This window comes from Carassius gibelio, chromosome A5 (genome assembly GCF_023724105.1).
Source record: "Carassius gibelio isolate Cgi1373 ecotype wild population from Czech Republic chromosome A5, carGib1.2-hapl.c, whole genome shotgun sequence".
Taxonomy (NCBI): domain Eukaryota; kingdom Metazoa; phylum Chordata; class Actinopteri; order Cypriniformes; family Cyprinidae; genus Carassius; species Carassius gibelio.
The window spans coordinates 18,498,293-18,517,781 of NC_068375.1; the positions used below are offsets into that span (position 1 = coordinate 18,498,293).

Genomic DNA, 19,489 nt, shown 5'->3' on the forward strand with positions numbered 1-19,489 from the left:
GATAGATAGATAGATAGATAGATAGATAGATAGATAGATAGATAGATAGATAGATAGATAGATAGATAGATAGATAGATATGTTAATGTATGTTCTTATGTAAGGCTTGTCTATTTTGCTTGATGATTTTGATGACAGTTAGGAAAGCAATTCCAGGAATGACAAAGGTATGAGTGTCACTGATATCTCTCGAGCCTATAAATTTACCTCTGAGCCCGGAGAGATGGGAACAGGTGGAGATCAGGCACTGCCAAATACTTGTGCCACAAATCTTATGGGCCACTTTTTCATATGGGTGTGTGTTTAGGGAGCAAGTGTCTCATTTCTGTGTGTATGCATAGCAACCTTTTCAGTTTCAAGAACGTTTGCAGGGCAACACAACCCACATCGGGTTTCTGCTGAAAGCCAGCTGGTCTGGCTCCGTTAATGCAGGGCATTTCTCTTGTTTCGTTTCTTTTTGTTTTATTTATTTTATTTTTTTATGAATTCGATTAACCTGGCCCACAGCTGGAGCTGCAGGGTGTGACTTCCTGGGGAAGCACAAGAACGGCACCGGTGAGTTTGTCTTCTCCGAGCTCTTCCCTTCCTCCTTCCCCAATTGTGATGAGCCGAAAAAGTATGTCTGTGGAAAAACTGAGAACTGCATAGTGGCCGAGCATGGTAGAGACTGGTGTTTTATTTGTTCTTCTGTGAGGGGGTTTCAGTTCAAACAGTTTGAACTGTGAAATTTAAGGGCTCCGAAACAACAAAACATCTATTTAATCCACAGAATGATTTGTACTCATTTGTATAGGTAATCTACAACTGATCACAGACATGAGAGGACTCTATTTGATGTGTTTATGTTGTTCTAATTCCTCAATGTCAGACTTAACTAGAACTCATGTTTAGAGTAATTGAATCCATCAACTACAGTATTTGCTTCATTTGAAGTGAAACATGGGGGAAACCTCCGAGCCTCAGCACTGTGTAGATTTTTTTTCACTTCTAGCTAGCAGCCACTACTGAATCAATATCAGTTTGTATCACTCAGGCCTTAGTATAAGTTATAACAGGGGAATCGGTGAGCTTACGCTAGCAGAAATGGTCTGAACGGTTTGAAAAGTTTGCACATGGGAACTCAGGGAATCTGTGGGAAGAGTATAAAAAGAAAGAAACTTGAGGAATACCGTTTGTTATTGTGAGAGATATAGAAAATGTAAAGAAAAATCGCATCAGTATAATAATAACTGTATATATTGGATAGACGGGAGGATGGGATTTTTTTTCTCTATCAAAAATAATTATTTCAGAGACATAGATAGATTTTTATTTACTTATAATATTATAATATTTACAAGACTCAACAATATGCGGTTCAATTTGACATCAGGTTAGTCCTTTGAGAATAAAATCCAGATTCAATCTGCCTTCTCCTCTAGCGTATTCTGAGAATAATATTTCTGAGGCAGCATATTTTTTAAGAAAGCATCACTTAGAAGCTTTCTGCCATCTAATCCCTCTCTTCCTGGGTGTTCAGAGTATGACATTCTGCACCCCCCACCATCCCACCCCATGGAGACGCAGGCAAGGCAGCTCTGACCCAGTTTACCGAAGCTCCCATGTTTGTCATGTGAAAAACTTTCTCGCTGCCAAAATAAATAAATAAATACAAATCTTTGATCTGAATTGTGGTTGGGAGAGAACGTTGCTTTCTCACAGCAAAGGGGATGCACTTTGTAGAGAAGGAACCCTTTTCTTTTTGAACCCTTCTCTGTCTATTCGCCAGTGGCTATGTCAGGATTCGGTTTGTCTGCGTGTGTGAGTGTGTGTGTGTGTGTTTCCCTGAACTAGTCCTCGTCTCCCAAGCTCCTGCAGGCTCTTGTGTTCTTTGCAAAATCTTTAATAGCCACAAATTACCTGGGAATTACACAAATATGGCAGTCAGCAGTGTTTGCTTGCCCTCGTATTTATCAGCTCATCTAAAAGCATAAGTGATCTGACTTTAGCTATGAACTGCAAGTAGCAGCAGCGTTCGGCGTTAAGGGTGCGACAAAGACAGACCTGTTTGTGCACTAATGTCGCTATTAAGTTTAAATGAACTACAAAACATATACGGTGTTGAGAAATGAACCCCCCACGTTTATTTATATTAATCACAGTTGGCACGCAGGCGTTGCAGTAGTTACCATGCTTATGTTGCATATTGCAGATCCAGATGCTATGTTCTTAGGTTACATGCTTCCATGTTACTGTCTGTCAGACGAGTATTTCATATTTAAAGCTAATTCTCAGAAAATGGTGACATTTTAAACACATGGAAACACATGGTTTCTTTCTCTTGCATTGAAAAAAAGGGACAATCGTCTTTGTCCTACTATAATTGCTTGCAGTGGCGGCTTACTTTTTCTTTTTTTTCTCTTTCTTCTCTCTCTTGTTCATAATCTAATTCCGGTTTTTCACACTGGAGCTGTAGCCTTGGCCGTTTGTCGTTGCTCCTTTCTTCCTTTATTCACTTTCCCTCATCTAACTCCTCTCTGCCCCTTGGAGAGGGTGGCGTCGGCGCAGCGCTCTGCTCTTTCGTGGATCTTGCATGTTGGATGGGGCCCGTCTGAATAGACAAAACACGAGCGCTTCACCGCCTTTTGATCTCAGGCTAATCTCTGTTGCCTGCCTCCAGTCTCATCTTGTTTGAATAAGAATGAGTCTGGTGTGCTATTGCAGGCACAAAGAGGTTTAGGCGGCATCCGTTCAGCAGAGCAGCGCTGCGAGGGGAAGTGTACATCTAGGATCACTCATCAGACTCAGCGCTCCTATGCTTCTATATTCTCCAGTGTGAATCTTCAGCGAGTGTGTGTGTGAGGGTGGATTTCAGATTTTCTGAAAAAGAGATTTTGACATTTAATTTTGTCTAAATAGTAATTTAGTGGCTTTTGCTGGAAATATAATGAGAACTTGAGATCCATCCATTTTATGATATGACCTCTCTAAAGTGGCTCACAATAATGAAACATTTTAAGATCATCAATATCTACAACTCCTAAGGGACAGTTCAAAATGAAAATTCTGTCATTATAATTTATTTTATTTATTTATTTTTAAACCTGTATCACTGACTTTCCTCTGTGAGGAGAAATATAATGGAATGTGTTATATATATATTATTATTTGATTTATTTATTTATTTTTTTTTTTTTTTTTTTGGACAGAAAATGTTTCTTGAGCAGCATATTAGAATGATTTCTTAAGGATCATGTGACACTGAAGACTGGAGTAATGGCTGCTGAAAATACAGCTTTACCAGGGCCGTGCACAGACCTTTTGAGGGGCATGTGCTGAAACTGAAAAAGGGCACCCCCCTCCCTTTTTTTATATCAATTATATATATTCTCTTTTTTAGCTATTCTGTTTGGTTTTATAAGCTAATTTGTATTATTTGGTTAACATGATTATGAATGACATTGAGAAGAGGGGAAGGTGAGCAATGAGTCAAGTGTTTTTGACAAACTTTTTTTAAATGTAATTTAAGTAATTATGTCCAACTCAATTCCAGATTATAAGAAACTATAGCGATACCGTTACTATAACATATCCAACATGTATCTGCCTACCTGGCAAAAATTGTATACTGTGGTGGACCAGGGATGTTGGTTTCTTGAAGGTCTCTTATTCACTACAATTTCCCTAAAATAAGCCAGCAATGAAAAAATAAATAAAAACAATGTGAAAAGTACAGTTGCAGTGAAAAGCATTTCTGAAGGATCACGTGACACTGAAGATTACTGAACTGGAGTAATGATGCTGAAAATTCAGCTTTGATCACAAAAATAAATTACATTTTAAAATATATTAAAATAGAAAAGTTATTTAAAATTTTATTGGAATGAATCATCAATTACATTCTGCATGATAAAATATAAAGATTTCACAGAGATCTTCTGTAAAAAAAATTTTAGTTACTACTACATTACTGTCGTAAAACCATGTTTTACTACATTTTATAAATGTGAGGACGAGCGGAGAGTATACCATAACATGATTAGCCTAAATGTTAATAAATTAAGTGTATCAGCAATCGTAAATCAAAGAAGAAAATTTCTTAGAAATATATGTTATCAAGGGGACGAGGTACGAAACAGCGCGGGTGCGTACCTGTAATGATTTTTCGATGGTAAAAACTAATTATATGTTGTTGTATTACTTATCAATATAAAGTTTTTGACCAGCGAATGTGTGCAAATATGAATTTTTTTTTAAATAGTTTATCAAACATTTTCCCAAAGTAGCCTAAATTCCGCGGATTTGGCAACATTCCCGCATGCAAATAAACCAAACACACCTGGATGTAAGGAAAGCAAAAAGGGACAAATTTCTTGCCACACTGCTGCATAGTAAAATGATTCTCACACTCCCGTTTGTTTTCTTTTTTATTATTATTCATCTTGCAGTTGTTCCGTTATTTTTGTCTCATGTTTTTACATTTCAAGTTGAAAAACCTCTCGTCCTGAATTTATTTGACTTGCCGTACATCCAGTCACGCTTCTTGCGCACGCTAGTTCTGACCGTACGTATAGTAACTCGGCAACTACGCAACAATTGTAGTATGTTTGCGTAAAGGGGAACAGACATTCCGAGGGGAACAGAATCGACTGCTACACCGGCATCACATTACATTTTCATCTACAGGTTACAAACTAGTTTTTGTAACGTTAGCTATATAGACGGAGCGCTCAGTTTTTCCTGTGGTAAAATGCATTTGGCCTAAATCGCATTTTATAAAAGATGAAATGCTACTATCTGCACAGGCTATTTAAGTGTTGGCTATGACTAGATGGCAAAATGCTAGCCCTCTCTCTCTCTCAGGCTACGCCCACATGTCTCAGTCATTGAGTCAGTCAGACATCAAATAAATAAAATATGAGCCTTTATAGACATAGTGTTTAGTAGTACTTATTCAAACAACAAGATATTTATTTACCCTTCGCAAAACTGTGTTCAGCTCAGCTGTTGTCTTCTGTGCGGCTGCTGTGGAACTTCAGTTGATTCAATGAATATTGAGGGGGCGGAGTTATCAGCTTACTGACCGCTTGGGGATCGAATAAGATTTACACAAGCTCGTTTTAAGAACTTTCATTTGCTAAATATTTGTAAAACAGACAGACAGACGTAAAGGGTGACCAATAGCATTGATAAAAAAATATAAAAAAAACACCACCAAAAAAAGGGCACTTCCGAGTGTAAGGGCAAAAAGGGCATGTGCTCTGCACAGGTTGAGCACTACCTGTGCACGTGCCTGAGCTTTACCATCACAGGAATAAATTACATTTTACAATTTTTTACGTTTTTTTTTAAATTGTAGTCATTGTTCACAATAATAATGTTTTTAAAGTAAATGTATCAAACAATGGCAGCCTTGTTGACACAAAACATTTGTAAAAAAATCTTACTACTCCAAATTTTTGAAAAATAGTGTACATGTTTGGACATGAGAGAGAAATAATGAGAGAGTTTTTAGTTTTAGGTGAGCTTATTCTCTAAAGGTGCTTTGTAAAATCCTGGTTTGTGTAATTTATGGGTAAGGCCGTTATAATAACACAACTTTTCCACTGCGGGCCTAAGATCCAGTCTATTCTGCGGGCATAGAGAAGGGGCTTCAAAGTTCATGTCTCAGGTCAACAGGACCTTGCTCCTTTTTATCTACTTCAGTCTGAGAAGAGAACGCAAGAGAGTTAAAAGTGTAAAAGTGAGTTTTATTTCTTTACCATCTGAAGTGTGCACGAGTGTAGCTGTGCAGCAGTTTCAGCATTGTTGGAAAGAGAGAGAATAAATGAGAGAATGAAACAGACAAAGAGTGAAGTCTTGAAAGAGACTAAAAGAACTGCATTTGAAAGAACTGCAGATGGCTAATAAATTTTTGTGGCAAAATATTTTCTGAAATAAAACACATCAGACATACTTATACAGCAAATGCATGTAACCACCCCCTGCACAGATAATCTACACTGTCCGGTAAGGGAACTATTATGAGCAGTTTGGAACAAATATAAGAAAATATAGGTAGAATTTCCATTGACTGTCCATAATGCCCACCATCTGTTAGGACCCAACTTCTTCCCAAGCTCAGGAAACACCGGCTGGCACTCTTAATATAAGTCTGGAGACAGAAAAATGTGATGTTGGCATCTTTTTAAGTGCCACCGTTGTGAGAGAGAGAGAGAGAGAGAGAGAGAGAGAGAGAGAAACCTTACTGAAACAATGAAATAACTGTGCAAGTTTCACAGAGGTTATGAGTGAATAAGTTTCCACTGGTCAAATTAGGAAAAATCATTAGAGTATGATGACTGACAATTTAAGGTGCTCTCAGTATGGGACAGAGAGTATGTGCCAGTGTTTTTATTGGTGAATTGAGAGATTTGCAACTTAGTATATATTTTATTTACTTAAATGCTTGTTACTTCTAGTCATGCTGCTAAATGCTTGTTGCTATTATTAGCTGATGGACAGGGTGGACTCATCCTTGAGAAAGCCTTAGTGCACCCCTGCTGGAAGAGGAATACATTGCAGTTACACATTTCACTCATAAGGCAGAGAACTGTTCAAATAAAGTGTCCCTAAAGCTGTGCTCATACATGCTAAAAGATATATAGTTTTCAACTTTTACTGCCATTTGACACTAACTCCTATTTAGGCCTCCATTAGCAAGTGGGACAGAGTACAGGTGTACTGACAGGGGAGACAAAGACTTCAGTAGAGTGCAGGGTAACTGGAACTGGGGTGGCTTTTTCCAGCACACAGCTTTACTGAAACCAGAGCAGCAGCATCCTGCACAAAGGCTTAACTGAGTTGTGCTGCTTGTGGTTCATCTATAATGAATCAAAAGTGTAGCGTTCACGCGCTGTTTGCCCAACAGAACATGCAAATTACCAAATTTGTCCCCACACGAGTCAACCCTTCGCTACCGGTTTTCTTCCAACCACAATATGTGTTAGTGAGCTCAGGTGCTATTTAAATGCAATGAAGAGAGAGCTCAAACCGTGATGATTTCATCAGCTATGCACTTTCAGAAGTTTCTAAGTAAAATGTATTCTTGGAAAGTTAAAGTTGCACTTTTTTATTACTTTGAGATCCATTGAAAGTTGCAGCCGTATAAGAATGGCTTGCTGTAGATAAGGACTTTTTGAAGGGTCAGAGCTAATGTAAGATGAGATCTCTGCCTGCATTGAGAACTATTAATCCTGATCTTAAATGGCTGGTGTGATGAAGTGAATCATCTGATTAATATCTGTTCCAGATTGGCCAAAAATAATCAAAAGGGTGGAACAAACTCAGTTAGCCTGAAGGATCTTTATGAAATGAATTAATGACACTGTAAGGTGAGCATGCAGTGGCACGTCTTATACATTTGTGTGCAGCTACTGTATGATAATACTCTAGCTTAAAATTATAATGATTTCAGACGTCCCATGTCATGTTTTCATTCATCCACCAAGTCTTGTTTGGGGTCTCAAATACCCCAGTGCCTTTTTAATATCTTGAAAAACAACACATTTCATATGTGTTTTTCTTTTGACTATAGGGCACCAAAACATATGAATAAGGAAAAAAAGGGGTAGGGGTTTATATTAATAAATAGGTTATTAATAATAATAATAATAAAATATTATTATTATTATTATTATTATAGCTATATATTATTATACATTTATTTAAATGTACATTTTTTAAATACATACTGAGACAAATAGATACTGAATTGAAGTAACAAAATAAAATAAAAATAAAAATATATAATATAAAATGTACACCCACTTTGAGACTCTTATGTAACTCTGTGCTGCATAAATACCCAGTTAGTAAGTGTGTTTTCCTCTGTCTGCCTATCTAAAACTTCAAAGTTTAGGAGAGGAAAGAGGGAAAGAGAGGAAACCGGGTGAAATTTTAAGGTTGCAAAGAGAGAGAGAGAGAGAGAGAGAGAGAGAGAAGCAGAGGGGAGGAGTGAGATAAACTGACAAAATAAGGAGGGGAAAAGAAGAATCTATGATCTGGCCAGACTTGGGAGACAGGCTCATCCCGGCGCTCTCATGCACTGTGAAAGCTCAGCGCTGGTGTTTGAGCACTTGACACTGTTATCAGCTCTGACAGCCAGATTGTGTTTTCACATGAGTGTGATCAGCAACAGATTACACACACGTAGACTCATGCACACACTCATACACTAACAGCCTTGCTGGTTCCTGTTTGCCAAAGAAAACGTGTTGATGTTTATCATGCTCTTAAAATAAAACCAAATAGAGGCCTTGTCCCTCTATCCTCCCGAACGTCTGACTGAAGATAATAAGACACACATGGGTAACTACCGGGCTCCTGAAAAGAAAACAACGTAGGCGGGATTGTTGTCAGCCACTAACATTGTGTATTTATCTTCCATCTTCTTCCATCTGCTCGTTGCAAACATGAACAATGAGGCCGAAACCTCAAAATTACCTTTCTCTGAAAGCCTCTTGTATGTGTATACGAAATGACATAACCACTACTGGACACTTTCCTTGTGGCTTTGAACTTACTGGAAGTAGGACTGTTGATCCTGAGTGATGGCAAGCAGGGTTAGTTTAGACCGACAGTCTGGTAGCGATCGACAGCCAAAGAAAACAAGAGGGAGAATAATTCATTTGTGTATACACATGTATCCAGTGTGTGTCTGTCTGTTTGTAAATTAGGTCAGGAAAACTAACTAATCTTTACAGTGTTTTATGTTGTTAAGTTTCCATTGACAGAAACCCTCTTTTGAGATGTTACAGTAAAGTGCCTTTAGGGAACATCTACCCCGTCTGCACAATGTTTAGTAGACTGAACTAATGTTCTTAAATTTGCAAATCCAAAATCAAACCAAATATATTTAAAATGTGTAAAATAAATATTTGTTTTACACATAAATATATAAAACGTTCTTTTATATACATACACATATAAAATAATGAAAAATAAAGTCTAGGGCAAGCGGATTAAAACTGCAAATGCGTCTGCAGATCAACATCAATGATATAGTTGGTGTAGTTGCTGTAGTTACTGTTGTTTCTGTTCCTCTTCCTGTTCTTTACCCAGTTTACCTACCACATTAATATGCAAGAGGAAACTCAATAACATTGTTTATAGATTTATTTATTCCTTTTGTAGTTCCCCAGCCATACACTGCCTAGATAGCTATTAACACAGAAATAATTTCTCTCTCTCTCTCTCTCTCTCTCTCTCTCTTCACCAGGTGCCAACTACACAAACAAAACTGCACTCTGAAACCTAAGAGGGTCTTCCTGGTAAATCTGTGTGCTGGAGCATGGAAGAACTAAAGGAATTGTGAACACGGTGGGTATAGCATAATATACATGCTTTATAGACATACAAGTAAATAAAAGTGATATTGTGGCCTGCGGATCCCGAGGCTAAAAGCATTTCCATTGACTCATATAGCTGACTGGCCAAATGTAAGGAACTGTATGGTGTTAATGCGTGGTGAATCAGAGAATCTGATAAAACTTGTCACATTTTACAAGAAGATAATTGTCTGTTGTGCTTACGTTTTGCACCTTTCAATTTCTACGACTAAAACAAATGCTTGAAAGATAGATTCATTGTTACTCTTAATGAAAAGCATATGCTGTATTAAATTTTTGCTAATAAATTAGAGAAGGTTTAGCAAAAACTGTGGAATTAAATGAATAAAAATAAGAAAAGCCTAGTGTAATGACAAGTAAACAAACAGAAAGAAAAAAGAAAAAAATTAACTAAACTGGTTGTCGGTGACAGTGCCAAGAAAACCAACATGTTCACATTCTCTGGTTTAAGAAGCAGTCTATTAGTTTACTTTGCATTTTGCTTGAAAGACAAGTCCTCTGTCTGCCATTGTTTCCTCAGTATTCACGTCATTTTTGTGGACGTGGTGTATTTCTGTCACGCTGAATAACAATAATTTGTATTTGCATTATTGTTAGGATTAGGTTTAGGGTTTGGGTATGTGTAGACGTTAATAAAACACAATTTAATTGGTAGAAAATTACATTTATTGTTAACTTCTGGATGTAGATGTATCCATTTTAGCCACAACCCACTGAAAGCACCTCTCTCACCTCACTCTGTTCACGTGATCAGTGAAATCTGAATCTTGCTGCTACTCTGCAGTGCAAGCTGTATAGAGCGGAGAAGATGCTTTCAGTTTACAATTGTAGCATCCATTGTCCAACTGAACTAAACGATTTTTATTTGTATTAAAAAAAAAAGCAAAACGACAGTGGGGGGCGGTGTCACAGTGATCGAGTAATGTTTTCGGTGTGGGGCCGAACACCGGGTAATACTGGTAACACTGACTACCGCAGCAAGCCTATTAGCATGTGATATTATATACTGTAGCTGGTGGAACCGAAGCTGTATTGATCTAGATATTGAAATTACCAATAAAAATGCAATTCAAGATTACAGTGTCTTGTGAGCCAGAGGGTGGATCTCACGGAAGCTGATACCACTGGGTCCAGTTACAGTCTGTCAGGCAGATTAGCAGGTTTTATTAATTCATTAACTGATTTCATGTTTTACTTCTACTACTGGTTTGTCTGTCAGTGACTCAAGTGGTGCTTAAGGTTAATTCTAAGGAAATAGCTTCACATAACAACAAAATATCAGCATGAAGAAATTCAGATGACTGCTTTAAGATGGGGAACTGAAAAAACAGCAATATGATAGTTTCTATTCCTTTATTAACCCTTTAACGTGAATTCAATGATTATTTCTGAACATTTACAAGGTGGTCTTTGGCATGGAGAGTTTTGGTGATTGCAGCCAAGATTTTTCTTAATTATCATCTCTTGATTCCTCAGTTAGATGCGTGATTTATTCATGTTTAGCATGTGTTAAAGTACTTATCTCCAGTGATAAAGAAACTCATTTAAATATATGGTGAGAAGATTGGGCTATGAGAGGGCACTAATCTATGCAAGTTTATGAATCAAAGTGCTAGGAGAAATTATGTTTTATGTAGGAGAAAAATGTTTTTTATGTTTTCACATAACAATATCTTTGTTTCCACTTATTTAATTATCTTTACAATGTTGCAGCTTGATTTTCTTTATTGCTAATTAAACTCAAAGTTATTGAAAACATGTGATAAACATATAACTGCAGGTTTTCCCTTCGAATATACTTCAAAATATAAAACAGCAAATTAACTTCAGTTTTACATTTGTTCAAATATTTTACATTTATTGCATCAGGCTAGAACTATTGATTCTAAATCCTTGTTACAGGTTCTTGTTTCAGTGTAATTATAGGCGACATTTAAGTACTAAGTAATATTAATTAACTACATGTACTGTATGGTTAGGGTTAGGAAGAGGGTTTGGTTTAGGTTTAGTTGTAGCCAGTGTAATCATGCATAAGTTATTGTTATCACTAGCCTATAATTATCCTACATGTAGCTAATGTCTAACATGTAAGGACACAAAAATAAAGTGTTAACATAACTATATCTATATAGTAAAACAACAACAAATAACATTATATAGGCATATATATATATATATATATATATATATATATATATATATATATATATATATATATATATATATAATTTTCCGTTTAAATAAATTACAAATTATTTAAAAGATCATTAAAAGTCACAAAACTAAAAGTATCACTGTGAACAGGCACACGTTGACACTATACACAATGTGATTTGACTTTATCAGGCAGGAGATAAAAACGCATTAGTGTTGCGCTTCTTTCAGTAAAACACTGGAATGATGTAAGCCCGTCCCCCTTTCAAGAGTAAACCCGATTATTTGCCCTGCGTAGAGAGAGAGAGAGAGAGAGAGAGAGAGAGAGAGAGAGAGAGAGAGAGAGAGAGGCGCGGAGCTCAACATCATCAGTCGCAATAACGTCTTAATCATTCCTCACCGTGGACGACCGACACCAACCTCAGCATCTGACACGCTTTTTTATTAGACACGAGAAAAGAAACACGCGTTAAGAAAACGGCAATTTATTTTGTTTCTGGTGCTGGTGATTTTTGGTGGATTTTAAGGGTGAAGCGGTGAAGTCCACCCGGCGGCTCAACACCTTCCGTCACACCGCAGGACAAACTTCACCGGACACACTTCAGACGCACCATGAAGTAAGTCACACTGGTACCGGACAGTTCGTTGATACATTATGTGACATTGTTGGTAAACAATTATTCGATGAGTTTTTATACTAACCCAATAATAAGGGAGAGAGGTGCTGTAGATCCGTTAAGAGAGTTGACATGACAGCTCACGTCACTTCTGTGACTACTGACATGAGAAGCACAAACTTCTGTTTCTTTGCGTCTAGAGATTTTTTTAAAGAGAAAAAAGGCGCGTGCTTTTTGTTTGGGTCTTTTAAAGTGTTTTATCAGCTCGCAGAATCAGCCGACTCTCTTAACAGCGCTCGTGAATGAACAGCTACTGCCGTTGTGAATATTGTAAAAGAGCTGGTCGGTGATGTGTGGAGGTCTGAGGGTCATCAGCCGATAAATGCAGTGATGAATTAACGGGCGCTCAAATATGTTCAACTTTCATTCGCGTCATTGACTATATTATGTTTAACTGCCGGCAGATCAAGCGCCACAGCCTAAAATTGAATTAGACCAACTTTTGCTAGTAAATTCATACATAAATAAAACTAAATAAAATAAAAAGAAAGAAACCACAGCATCGTGAATAGCAATATTAGTAATACTAGACACTATAAATATTCTACTACCTAAACTCTGGCTAAGAGACCATATTTTATTGCCCTAAATCCATAGTTTTCAGTCTCAGTAAGCTTAAAGGGAAGATTACTAGCTTTAAACAAGTTTATATAAATTCAAACTTATTATATATATATTTGAATAAATATTATGAATAAATTTAGAGAGAACAGTTATTTAGAGGGTCAATTGTTAGCAATGTACAATTTCATCCTATCATAATGAATTAAAGTGTTTTTTATCTAGACAAAGAAGTGATTTATGTTAATATATATATATATATATATATATATATATATATATATATATATATGTTTAAATGTAGCATTTGGAATGAGCTGAATCTGTGTGAGCAACACTTTTTATATTAGTTTTTTCAGGAGTTACTGTAAGAAGTTGTTATAATCTAATTACATTTTGAAGTGATTTATTAAGCTGGTAGTTGCAATATATGAGAATCTGCATACTTTTACAAGTAAAGGTGAAGACAGATGCAGATGTAAATGAAAGAATGTGATTGTTTAATTTGCAGGATAATTACTTTTTGGCACTTTTTTATGTATTAACAATTTTTTTTCTTGCATTCCTTTACTTAAGCATGAAATAATATGATAGTTAACACGTCATAGTTTTTATTTTATCAGTTTAAGTAGCATTGCAAATTTTCAGACGGGTACAATTTCTCACTGCAAAAGGGCGTCATGTATTGTATTTCTGTCACTTCTTCAAGTGCACTCTCTTTCAGCCTATACTGTCGGACAGGCAAACACAATCAATGAAGCTCCTGTATGTGTGTGTATGTACATGTGTGTAAGTGTCTGACCTGTTGTTCTCTTGGGATTTAGTGTTTGCTTAATCTGCCCAAGAGGAAAAAGAAGAACACACTCTCATGTGAACATATGATTACACTCAATAGCCGTGCACATATACGCACACACATGCACACACACACAAACACGAGCGGTCCTCTTCAGACCTGTCATCTCTAGGAAATCACCAGGGATTTGGCTTCTGTTGATTCACAAAACCAGCAGTGACAACATGGCCTTACACTTCTCTCAGAGAGGGATCAGCTCTCCACGTGTCACTCTGATTGGCTGAGGTACTTGAGCCGATTGTCAGGGGCATTTACAGGCAGTTTGTGTGCCCCTCCGAAGCACAAGTTTACACTGGGTTGTACTGTCTTCAGGGTTATTTGTTGAAAGAAAATGATAGGTGAATTACATTTCTTTTTCTGTCAGTCAAAGAAAGCATGTGCAGTGTAATGAATGATTATTAATCTTCAAGCAAAGGCAGGCATTATGCCGAAAATGATGTAGTTATTAATTCGAAGTAATAGGTATTCATCAAAATGTGTTCTAAATTACCCCCCCCCCCCCCACCACCACCACCAAATAAATCATTCTACATGTTTAAACCAAAAATTTTCTAACAATCTCTCAGTAAGTTTCATGAGCTTACGGAGAAAGAAAAAAAAATCAGTATTTTCTTTGTAACTCTTCAGCAATATCAGCCCCATTTTATAACACAGCACAGTTCATTTTCTCATATCGTTGTTTCCATACTCTCTCAGCTTCTTTTACTAGGCTTAAAAATTAGTTTAATAAAGCAAATAAGTCACTTTTACCCTCAAAGAGGTTATGATGTTTGGCATTAGATGAGCGTACTCAGCGCACACGAGTCTGTCCTGGTTTTAGCATCATGAATTTAACTTTGCGTCTGTCTCTATTTTGTAATTAGCAGTGACGCTTGGCAACTTTCTTTCTCGCTGTAAAGTGGAAGGTGGTGTTTGGAGCTGATTCGCCAGAGTGCTGCTCAATCACAGAGGAATAGTCCTTGCCTTTGATGTTTAATTACATTGTGAAAAGAATATTTCTGCATAAAATTGCATTTTTCAGCTGAGCCTTCTCTGTTCTAAAGATCTGCTGTGGGTTGACGTAGTATGTACCGAACACACAGTAATTATTATGTATGCTGTAGAAGTCTGCTTGAATGTAGCCGGAAATAGTAGTAGAGTTGTGTATTTGCTTGGTCTAAGAAAAATTATATTTTACTGTGTATTTGTAAATGAGCAGATGATAGAAAGCTGGTAGAGGCTGCTACAAGGAGGCTGCGATGACAGACAAGTCCGTGTGCGTGCGTGCGCCGAATGAATGTGCGCAACAGATCACAGCGAACACCAGATTAGTAAATCAGTCAGAGGAGTAAAGGTGTCTCCTGTTTCATCTAACTCCTCTTCAGCTTTGGGTGGTCCAGCAGGGAGCCCCTTCTGTCCTTGCTCTCCTTAAATATCCACTTTGGTCAGTATCCTAGGAAAATAGAGCACATTTTAAGCTAGACAAGAGTCCACAGAACAGTTAAAACAGTTTAGGTAAAGGTTCATCCCTACATTCAAGAGCTTATTTTATCTAGGCATGTATATTTGATGCAATCCAGCATTCCGTATTTAAAGTGTCTATGTGTGTTTTTTCTTTTTTTTCTTTTTATTTATTTTTTGTGGATGTTGCACTCATGTTAGAGTTGCTGATTTAAAATATACAGTTTAAGAACCAGATCAGAGATTTCACACTTTCCTATTTTAATGCAAAATAAATAAATAAATACATCCGGTCAAGTTTCTAAGTCTCGATGGCAATCCATCTTTTTTTTTTCTTGAACCATGTGGATATGCGTTTGCTGACTCCGTGCTTAAACACTGGAGATGGACGGTGCATTTCATGATAAAGCACAGTGGCACAGTGTGTGCGTCTCACTTCATAGCAGAGGGACCCATGGCACACTGGTGGACGAGGGCCAAAAATGCGACGAAAAGAAAATCTTACAAAAATATATATATAATAAAATAAAAAAATGGGAGACAAGTCAAGAGGGTAGGGGAGGGGGAAAATGCTGAAATATTTTCCAGCAAATGTAATTTATCTTTGTCAGTGGGGCAGCATAGCCCAGTCATTCTGTAAGGTTCTCCAGTGAGAGGGGGGACAGAGGGGCCTCTATGCCCCAGCTTCACATAACATTCATAACCCAGACGTCTCTGTCGCCGGAGCTGTCCGTAGCACAGTGCCGTTTGGCAAGGCGTGTATTTTTAGCAATTTCTGAAAACACAACGGACTCGAAGGTCCTCTTGACACTTTCAGAGCGTTGCAACGCTGTGATTTTTATCATCGCACACTGTTTCACGTGTTATTTTTTAGCTTGTTCGGTACTAAACACAGGCTAATTCGTCTGACAACTGCCAGACATGATTCAAATAGGCTTGAACATAAAACTGCGGATGGAAATAAGAGTTTCTTTTCATTAGTGTGAGGCTGAGGTGTTTCATTCAGCCGAGCTTATAAAGACAGCCTCTCGGGCGCTCGCAAGAGCAGCTCTCACGAGCGGTGTCCTGCCAAGCTACACACGTGTGTCTTTCTGCAGTCATCTGTGCCATTCTCAACAGCGGCCTGTCAGCATCGGAGGCTGAAACTTTGGAAAAAGCATGCCTCGCTGGACACTCGAGATTCGAGGAAGAGAAAGAAAAAGAAAAGTCGTTAAAACAGAAGAGGAGATGTGTCTGCGAGCCTGGCATTGTGACACTTAATGCCTTTATGTTTGTGGTGGCTTTTGCAGAGGGTCCTTCAGCAGGCTGTCACCCACCACCAAAACAACCAATCAAACGAGCCAGTTTCAGCCATTGGCTGTTTGTTCCATCTTAATTCAATTTTATTCTACTTTAAATGTTCGGTGCAATTAATTTTAGACTTTATAAAATAATACATTAGGATTGTATAAATATATATACAGTATTAAGTTGTTTTGGAAAACTGAAAACTTATCTCTTCCTTGTTTTGAAATTGTATATTGCTGGTACTTCTTGTGTTATCGTCCCCTTATGATAAATTACTTGTTGTATTCGTCATTTGTAATTTGCTTTGAATCAAAGCATCGGCTAAAATAATAAAAGTACATTTATATGTTTTCATAGATAAAAAAATAGTTTAAATCTTGCACAGTAAATATCATGTATATTTAGAATTGTTTGTCTTTATATTATTTTAATATTATATATTTTTTCTATTGTTAGATAGAAAATGACCAAAAAAGAAAGAAAATACATATAAATGTATTTGTTTCTTTTCTCTTTTTAACAATGGAACAAGAGAAGTCTAAGAGCCAAGATTTTTCCTCATAGTTCTTAAAGTATTTTTTCCTTTCTCCACAGTATACTGTTTACTTTGATGTATGACTTTTCTTCCAGTAGTTACTCCGGAGTACAGCCAATGATGTCATTAATTTTATTGCAGATGCTCCATCTGGAAAAGAAGAGAATGAAAGAGAGAGAGGGAGATATAAAGTGTGAGTGAGTGAGAGCGAGAAGAAGGAAAGGAAATGTGCGGCACCTACTTGTATACATAATTAATAAGAGCAGCACTTCATTTGAAACTTCAGGGTTTGCTGGCCAGTGTAGGACAGGCCACGGAGTGCTCTCTGCTTTGTATGGTGAAGTGCGGAGGTGGCTCCTTTCACCTGCAGCTGCTCTGTTACAGCCCCTGTGGAAAAACAAATAACCTTGAGTGTGTGTGTGTGTGTGTGTGTGTGTGCGCGCGCATGCCCGCGTTCAACCCTGACAATGGCGGGAGCTCCTGTGACAAGAGTCCATGTGATGCAGGCGTGTCATTAAACTGCTCGCTGGCCCATGGCCCACACTTCCTAAATGTTGCCTTCCCACCAGAAATAGCTCAGCCATGAGATTGACTTTTTTTTTTTTTTTGTCTGCCTGTATGTGCATATGTGTGCCAGGGACTACGATTGTGAGCCTGCAGTATTGTTCAGGGTAAATTGGTCACTGTCTTATTTTTGGATCAGAGTGGCTCACAGGTTATAAATAGATGAGGAAAGGAAGGGAGATACCTGCCAGGACACTGGCGGCTCTCCTGTCCCCCCCACAACCCAATATTCACATTGTATTCTCTTAATATCATGCTTTTCCCTATACAGACTTTGATATGTGTGGTTTCAACAGGAACTTATTAAACGGAAAACAGTCATATGACTATAAGTTAGGCTTGCGACAGAGCTTGGTTTATGGTCTTCATGGTTGGCAAAGAGAAGGTAGCGTGGAAGAGAAGAGAGAAAAAAATACTGCGTAGGCATGGAGTGTACTCTAATAGAGCGATGTCCACGTCATGGAATATTTTTAGAAGTGAAGTGCTAATTTTATTTCTTCGTTACAAAAGTTGAGCTGTTTATGAACATTAAAGTATTTTCCCACCTCCTGTAGAAGTACCACATACAATTTAATGTAATTGTAATAAAAATTGCCAGGAACCTAAAAAAAGTGTTTTAGTGAATGATTATATGACTCAATCAACCTAAGTACACTAGATTGCACCAAGTCAGATTTAAGCGTTAAATAGGTCCTTAAGATAACATGCTTTAAGATCAATTATCCTGAGGATAAATTGCTTACTACCAATTTGTATAGTGTACTGTTTTACTTTTAGTGTATGTAAAACTTCAAGTTACTTTGATTAGCAAATAGGTTTTTAAGTTCATTTTAAAGTGTCTACTGTACCCTTCAAGAGACAGTAAGATGTATTTTAATTACTTTTAGTCAGCAATGGTGCTTTAAGTTGATCAAAAGTGACAGTAAAGACATTTACAATGTTACAAAAGTTTTCAGGAGTAATGGCTGCTGAAAATTCTGCCTTGCCATGAAAGGAATAAATTACATTGTAAAATACATTAGAACACTTTTAAATTTGTAATAATATTTCACAGTAGTTTTGTTTTTACTGTATTTTGATCGAATAATTGCAGCGCTGCTGAGTGTATGAGACTCCTTCAGAAACATTTAAAAATCTCACTGAGCCCAACCTTATGAACCCTACTGTATATTTGATTAAAACAAACCTAAGTGTTAAGAGCTCTGCACTTAGCACACTACGACGTCCCCAGCCCTGTTGCTAAGTGTTAAGATTGTGAATTAATGATGTGGCATGATTGAATTTGACTCGGCAAACATTCCTGCTAGCTCGCCCTAGTTTCCTGCTGGTGTCTCTCTAGAGGGGTTGTGTATTGGACCTCTGGACTCTGCGTTAGCACCTGTAGACCGCAGAGAGGCCTGAACATAGGCCTGACACCTTAGTTAGATTAGAACAACATTAAACCGTAGAGTCTGAACTTTGAGTGCTGTTGAGGGAAAGAGTTTGGCAGCAGGATTTTGCAAGTGAAAAAGTGGTGTTTTATTTATATGTGTATAGGCTACGGTGTATGCATTATAAATGACAGAAACTGATCTCTAAAATATATGCTCAATCATTTACACTCATTTCTTTCTTTCTTTTTTTAACTGCAGTTGTTTTTATTTTTTCAACTAAATTGGATTGGTCCCTCCAGAGTAGAGGACACACAATGGACATAATTTCATTACATTGACATGGTTGCTGTTATCCCCAGGTTATTGTTTCCCGGGTCAGATTAAAAACGCTGCACTCTGCAGGCCTGTTATGTAGGAGGTGTAATCTTATTAGATTCATCATCATCTTTCGCGAGAAAGAGGAACTGCTCTTGTCAAGCTTCAGCGCGCAGGTGAAGAAACCTCATGTTAATAAAGAGGCAGTTAGCCTCTTTCCTCTCTCCCTGAACGGGCATGTGCCATTGTATTAATGTGTTTATGACAGTTTAATTGGATAAGCAGGCCGCTCGTAAAAAGTCTGTTTTCACCAAGGCGAGCACAGACCTTTTTTTTATCTTCCTCGTTCTGCTAGGCAG

General features: G+C 37.5%; 1 protein-coding gene across 11 annotated transcripts in view; it reads left to right on the forward strand.

The window, feature by feature from the left end:
- Positions 1–362: 362 nt before the first annotated feature.
- The window catches only part of LOC127999208 (myocyte-specific enhancer factor 2C), a 69,595-nt gene continuing 50,468 nt past the window's right edge, over positions 363–19,489 (forward strand). For 5 of the 11 annotated variants that reach the window (XM_052592175.1, XM_052592171.1, XM_052592172.1 and 2 more), the window contains exon 1: positions 11,843–12,139. The gene's annotated coding sequence lies outside the window, so the exon portion shown is untranslated. Of the gene's footprint in view, positions 556–9,238; positions 9,340–11,841; positions 12,140–19,489 lie in introns of those variants that run through there. The other 6 variants (XM_052592166.1, XM_052592169.1, XM_052592173.1 and 3 more) reach the window with 3 other exon arrangements.